The sequence below is a fragment of the Bison bison genome, unplaced genomic scaffold (assembly GCF_000754665.1).
Source record: "Bison bison bison isolate TAMUID 2011002044 unplaced genomic scaffold, Bison_UMD1.0 scf7180017864188, whole genome shotgun sequence".
NCBI classification, from domain to species: domain Eukaryota; kingdom Metazoa; phylum Chordata; class Mammalia; order Artiodactyla; family Bovidae; genus Bison; species Bison bison.
In genome coordinates, this window is record NW_011494760.1 from 724,725 (window position 1) to 731,461 (window position 6,737).

The following is a 6,737-nucleotide window of genomic DNA, read 5'->3' on the forward strand; positions in this document are numbered from 1 at the left end:
AAGATCTACTGGCTCTTCATAGACACAGATTTCTATCCACATTTTATAATTTCAGGGAACCAAACCCAAACTGGCCAATGTGATGTAACTGAAGAACTTTGCAAAACCAGTTAATTCCTTTGCATAGACTTTCTGTTAGAGTATCAATGGGGCAGATACACAAATAGGACACATGAGACCTGATATGAGGAGGCATATATGACTCTTAGTTGTATCATTCAGACTAATGATCTAAATAATAAAAAGTTCTGGGGCCTGGAATCAAATACACCTGAGATTAAGATCCCAACATCCCCCTTAACAGAATATTTGAGGAAATGTTTCTTCTCATATGAAATGAACTTACGATATTAATATAAAGGACTTTAATATACATGGGTAAAATTCCTATGATAATCTCTATTCTATGATAGCATTTGCTTGAGGTTCATTTTAAAAGTATCTGAAAATATTAGGGAAAATAACTTATTAAAGTAGAAAGTATGAAGTTGCTTAAGTGTTGCTGGTGTAAGTTATTAATACAAAAGGCATGTACAATTGTCGAGCTAAGTATTAAGTAAGTTGAGAGGGCAGGGAAAGCAAAGATTTAAAAAAAAGAAGAGAACAAAAACAAGAAACAAACCTACACAAAGCCATTCCAAAAAAAAAAAAAAGAGAGAGAGAGAAGTAAAATATTTTTCAGAGAATACAGACTATATAAAAAGAGGACAATGGAAGATAAAATCTACATAATGGAGGTGAAAATATACTTAATAGTCTCTAAGGAAGTAAATAGCCTTGTCATGCTTACCTCTGTCCTAGTATAGGCATGATGTGGGAAGCTAAGGAAAAGTTTTGTTCTTTATTTCTTAAAATTAATTATTTGACTTTACAAAGAAATCACTAGCAAATCTCATATTTTAATTCTATCCTCTGACTATGTGTTCTCTTAGATACTAAATTTTGCCTTATGTGACAAAGTTAATGGCATACATACATTTACAAAGGCAACTATTAAATAATCCCGTAGCTCAATTACAAAAAAAGGATTACTATACCTGCAAATTCATGATTTGAACTTTCAAATCATCACATAAAGGAAAAGATTATTAATTATAACAACACAGGGTAAAGTTTCAAAATTTACAAGTTTAGCAAAGTATGAGTAGTTTGTATAAAGAGTTTGAGTTCTCATAATTTAGATCCTTTGGCAATTTAAAAAACTTAAAGGCTATATATTAACTTTTGAAGCCCTGAAAATAGTGATAAAAGAAATATTGACTAATAGATCAAGGTGCCCTCTGCATGTTGTGCAAAGCTGTTGGGGAAAGCATCTCCCATTTGGGGTAGTGAAAGGACTAAGGTAACTGAACTTTCTAATAAAATAAAACATAATCATCACGTTTTCTGGGGAGCAGAGGGAGAAATGTGTATATGGGTGTGACTGTAGTCCTGGGGAACTCAGACTTAAATTTAATATTGTTGTTGTTTAGTTACTAAGTTGTGCCTGACTCGTCGTGACCCCATGAACTGGAGCACGCCAGGCTTTTTTGTCCCTCACCATCTCCCTGAGTTTGCTCAAACTCATGTCCTTTGAGTCCGTGTTGCCATCCAACCATCTTATCCTCTGTCATCCCTTTCTCCTCCTGCCTTCAATCTTTCCCAGCATCAAGGTTCTTTCCAATGAGTCTGCTCATCACATCAGGTGGCCAAAGTATTGGAGCTACAACTTCAGCATCAGTCTTTCCATTGAATTTTCAGGGTTAATTTTCTTTAGGATTGACTGTTTTGATCTCCTTGCTGTCCAAGGGACCCTCAAGAGTCTTCTCCAATACCACAGTTCAAAAGCATCAATTCTTTGGCATTCAGCCTTCTTTATAACACAACTCTCACATCCATACATGACTACTGAAAAAACTATAGCTTTGACTAGATGGACCTTTGTCTGCAAAGTAATATCTCTACTTATTAATACGCTGTCTAGGTTGATCTAACTTTTCTTCCAAGGCACAAGCATCTTTTAATTTCATGGCTACAGTTACCACCTGCAGAGATTTTAGAGCCCAAGAAAATAGTGACTGTCATTATTTACATTGTTTCCCTATTATTTGCCATGAAGTGATGGGATCGGATGCCACAATCTTAGTTTTTTGAATGTTGAGTATTAGACCACAATAATGTTATGATCAAAGGTTCCTAGATGTTTGGTGACTTATTACACTATTTCTTTAGGTTGTTTTTTGTTCCCCTTTGTTTTTATGTTTGCTATTTAAATAGTCTGGCTTTGTAATAAGTTATCTCTAGCCCCCTTTAGATTGAGTCAGAAGGGGATAAATTCTGAGAGGTATGTGAGGCATAAGGAGAAAGGAAAAAAATAATGAAAGAAAATTAAAAATTTTGAGTCATTTGGATGGAAAGAGGAACAGAAAGATACTTTTAGTGTAATATCCCTACTATGCATGACCTTAAAATGTGACTAATTCATATCCTATCAGTTGATTTTTCTATCATTATTGTGTTAAAAGAACTAGAATAAAAATTAAAATGAATAAATTGAGTCAGTTACTATAGGTAACAAGGAGAAAGTTTGTGGATTGTATCAGTTAGTATAAATCTCCAGAATGTCACATTTATTCCTGAGCCTTTGAGAAGGAAATGGCAACCCACTCCAGTATTCTTGCCTGGAGAATTTCATAGACAGAGGATCCTAGAATGTCACAGTCCATGGGGTCCCAAAGAGTCGGATACCACTAAGTGACTATCACTAACTCACTTGCTTACCTTAAGCATTAGAAAAATTTAGTTCAGGGTAAAATATATTCTATATTTGTATCTAAACTCTAAAAAGATACCTCAAAAAACTAAAATTAGATCCCTAGAGGCTTCCAAATGGAAAAGACTAAGTATATGTGTAAAAACTCATATGTCTTTCTTATTGAAAACTCAATTTGACTGACAATTTAACACTGTAAATAGAAGATGCATTTTAATTTACTAGCTCAGTAAAGGTTGTTGGAAAATTAAATATTTTGGTGGAGTTCACATTTGCATAACAAAATTTATTATCCATCATTAACTAACCTTTAGGAAATTCTAATTTTAATTTCCTCCTGTCAAGATACGTGGACAATTCACAGTTTATAAGCATTGCATTTAAGAGACTGCATTAATGTGGAAGCTATGGAAATCATTAGATGGATGAAATAGTCAAATTCTAAATTAAGTAGAGACTTGTCAATCTATCACATTTTCTCACTTGAAAACATATGGAGAAATATTTTATATCATTTCTAACAATGAAATATATTTAACCATTTTATAAATTATTAAACTAAAGCAAACTATTGATCAGCAATCTTTTACAAGCAATGTTTTCCTTCAGAACCTTCTTATTTTGTGAATATTCAACTTTTATAACTTATTGGACCCTAATGAATAGCTGATAATTGCTAGGCTTTTATGTGTATATTCTGTCATTAATATATACATAAACATATTATTCCATTATACACACACACACATAAATCAGAAATACTCAATAGAATTTGCTCAGAAAAGTGAAACTAATAGCCTGTACATTAATAAAATGCTATACTTGGATCCACTTGGATCCATATTTTCTTTTTTTTTTTTTCCAGGAATTTTTCTGAACTATTGTAGCAATAGTGATGGAAAGAGGAGCAGGAATAGAGGTAATAAATAAGGAATATCTGTTTAAGAATAAAATGTGAAAAATTGAGAAAAACAGAGGGTGGATGGTTGGCAGAGATGCTATAAAGATTTCACCAGCAAGTGAAAGTGAAAGTGTTAGTCACTCAGTCATGTCTGACTCTTGTGATCCCATGGACTGCAGACTGCCAGACTCCTTTGTCCATGGAATTCTCCAGTCAAGAATACTGGCATGGGTAGCCATGCCCTTCTCTAAGAGATCTTCCTGATCCTGGGATCGAATCTGGGTTTCCCACATTTCAGGCAGATTCTTCACCATCTGAACCACAAAGGAAGCCCACCAGCAAAGGAATACCTATTATCAAGCAACTATAGAAACCCACTTGTTTGACCAGGCATTGTTCCTGTTTTTCAGTTGCTCACTCGTGTCTGACTCTTCCTTCTCCTTTTGCCTTCAATCTTTCCAGCGTCCGAGTCTTCAAATGAGGTGGCTAAGGTATAGGAGCTTAACTTTCAGCAACAATCCTTCCAGTGAATATTCAGGATTGATTTCCTTTAGCATTGATTGATTTGACCTCCTTGCAGTCCAAGGTAGTCTCAAGAGTCTTCTCCAGGACCACAACTTTACCTTTTCAAGAAACTGTAATCACATAATTTCCTTAAAGTTATATCATTTCTACTTGATATTTTCACCACATTTTTAAAATACTAGAGTTTTTCTTTACAGCATGCTATGCTAGAGTGTGTAAATATTCAGTTGTGTCCAGCTCTTTGTAACCCCATGAACTATAGCCCAGCAGGCTCCTCTGTTCCCTGGAATTTCCCAGGCAAGAATACGGGAGTGGGTCGCCATTTCCTTCTCCAAGGGAACGTCATAATCTAGGGATCAAACTCAAGTCTCTTGCGTTTCTGCATTGGCAGGCAGGGTTTTTACCACTGGTGCAACCTGGGAAGCCCAATAGAACACTTTAGAAAACACAAAGGGGCAAAACTTCATTAAAGTATCAAATTAAATAATTTATTTCACAAGAAACCAGTTATTTTTTTAATTATTCCTTATCAAAATGATTTTAAGAGATATGACCTCTTAAAAATATTTTACCATACAGAAAATATTGTTCTGCAATTGTTGTTAGGTTGACCGTGTGGTTTGCTTTGCCAATGAAAAGTGTAAGTGATGTACATCAATGACCAGAAAAATGTTAAAAGCCATTATGTTTCACAGCTCTCTTATTATTTGTCAGGCTCCTATATTATAAGTACCTGTATGTGATTGTCTATGTGTACAAATATAAGTGTATATATAAGTATGAATACATTGAATTATATGTAATAATAATGCAGTAACAATATAATTCAATAACTTTTGACCCCAAAGTTGATTGTAAGAAAGTTTATAAAATATATAAAATAGAAATAGATTATTAATAGAGTTAATAAGGGTATACAATATATAAATCATATTTAAAATTGTTTAATGTCATGGATGATACATATGATTACATGTTATTATATAGTAATGAAAAATATATATGTATTTGCATTCAGTCATTAATTTCAAATTCATAATATGAATGTGACAAATATTTAAACATCAGCAAGCATCTTATATTGAAATATTTTTCTATTATGATTAAAATATTAATTCATAATATAAAGACTGGGGATTTTTACTTCAAGTGTTTTAGTGAATTTTATAATTTTTCATTTATAGCATGTACTTTCCTAAGACATGCTAGGTGTCTTACATTATTTACTCCATAATTTGAAAAACCCTAAAGGTATAGTATGTGGCATTTGAAGTATGGAATTCTGATGGGTATGAGAATAGCTTAAGTCTGTATTCTTATTTTATGGGCATTTTCATCTTAATTGTACTCTATGATGCTTGTAAAATTTGCTAATTAAATTAACTACACTGAAAGTGGTTCATTCCTAGCACAAGATTTGCACTAACTAGCTAATCAATATCTGTGTCCCACATTGCATGTATCTGGCATTAGCTCACCTTTATATAGAACCTATTCAGAAATCTTGAGAGTCCTTTGGACTACAAGAAGATCAAACCAACCAATCCTAAGGGTAATCAACCCTGAATATACATTGGAAGGACTGATGCTGAAGCTGAAGCTCCAATACTTTGGTCACATGATGCAAAGAGCAGATTAATTGGAAAAGACCCTGAGGCTGGGAAAGATTGAGGGCAGGAGGAGAAAGGGATAATAAACAATGAGATGGTTGGATAGCATCACCAACACAATGAACATGCATTTGAGCAAACTGTAGGAGATAGTGAAGGACAGAGAAGTCTGGCATGCTGCAGTCCATGAGGTCTCAAAGTCAGACATGACTTACAGGCTGAACAACAATAACAAATTCAGGAATCTGGATTCATGCAACACTTGGATAAAAGAACTGAAAAAGCTCCCTTCCAAACAAATTTAGCCATATAGGCTGCTTTCTATTCATTTTACATTTACTTCCATTTCTCATCTTTTAATATTTTTCTGTATTTTCACAAGATAAGTTTTTACTCTCAAGAAACATCTTTACAAATATTGACTGGATATTGTTCTAATTATTTTGGTTTTCTTAATGTTATTTTATCTTATTGATTTTGACATTCTCCTCCCCATACCATCCCTCTGGGCCGTCCCAGTACACCAGCCCCAAGCATCCAGCGTCATGCATCGAACCTGGACTGGCAAGGTAGTCATTGAAAAAATGTGAAATTGATTGAACTCTATGTAACTATTAAATAATATTTTTTACTTCATCATAATTGTGTTTAAGATGCTATAACTACAAAACATAAAGGACATGAAAGAAAAGAAGGGAAAATACAGCAAGTGAAAGGAAACTATATTACCAAAATAATTTTGAAGAAATGAATCACTTTTTAAAAATATGTTCATTTCCTAAGGAAATAAAAGATCATAAATATATTATTTTACATTGACTTTTTATAAGTACAACTTTAAATTACATTAGTAATTTTTTTGCATAAAAATCACTACAAAATAAAATCATATAGCTAATGCATGTATCTAGGCAATGTTTTAATTCATTCCAAAGCCCCTCTTATGTGC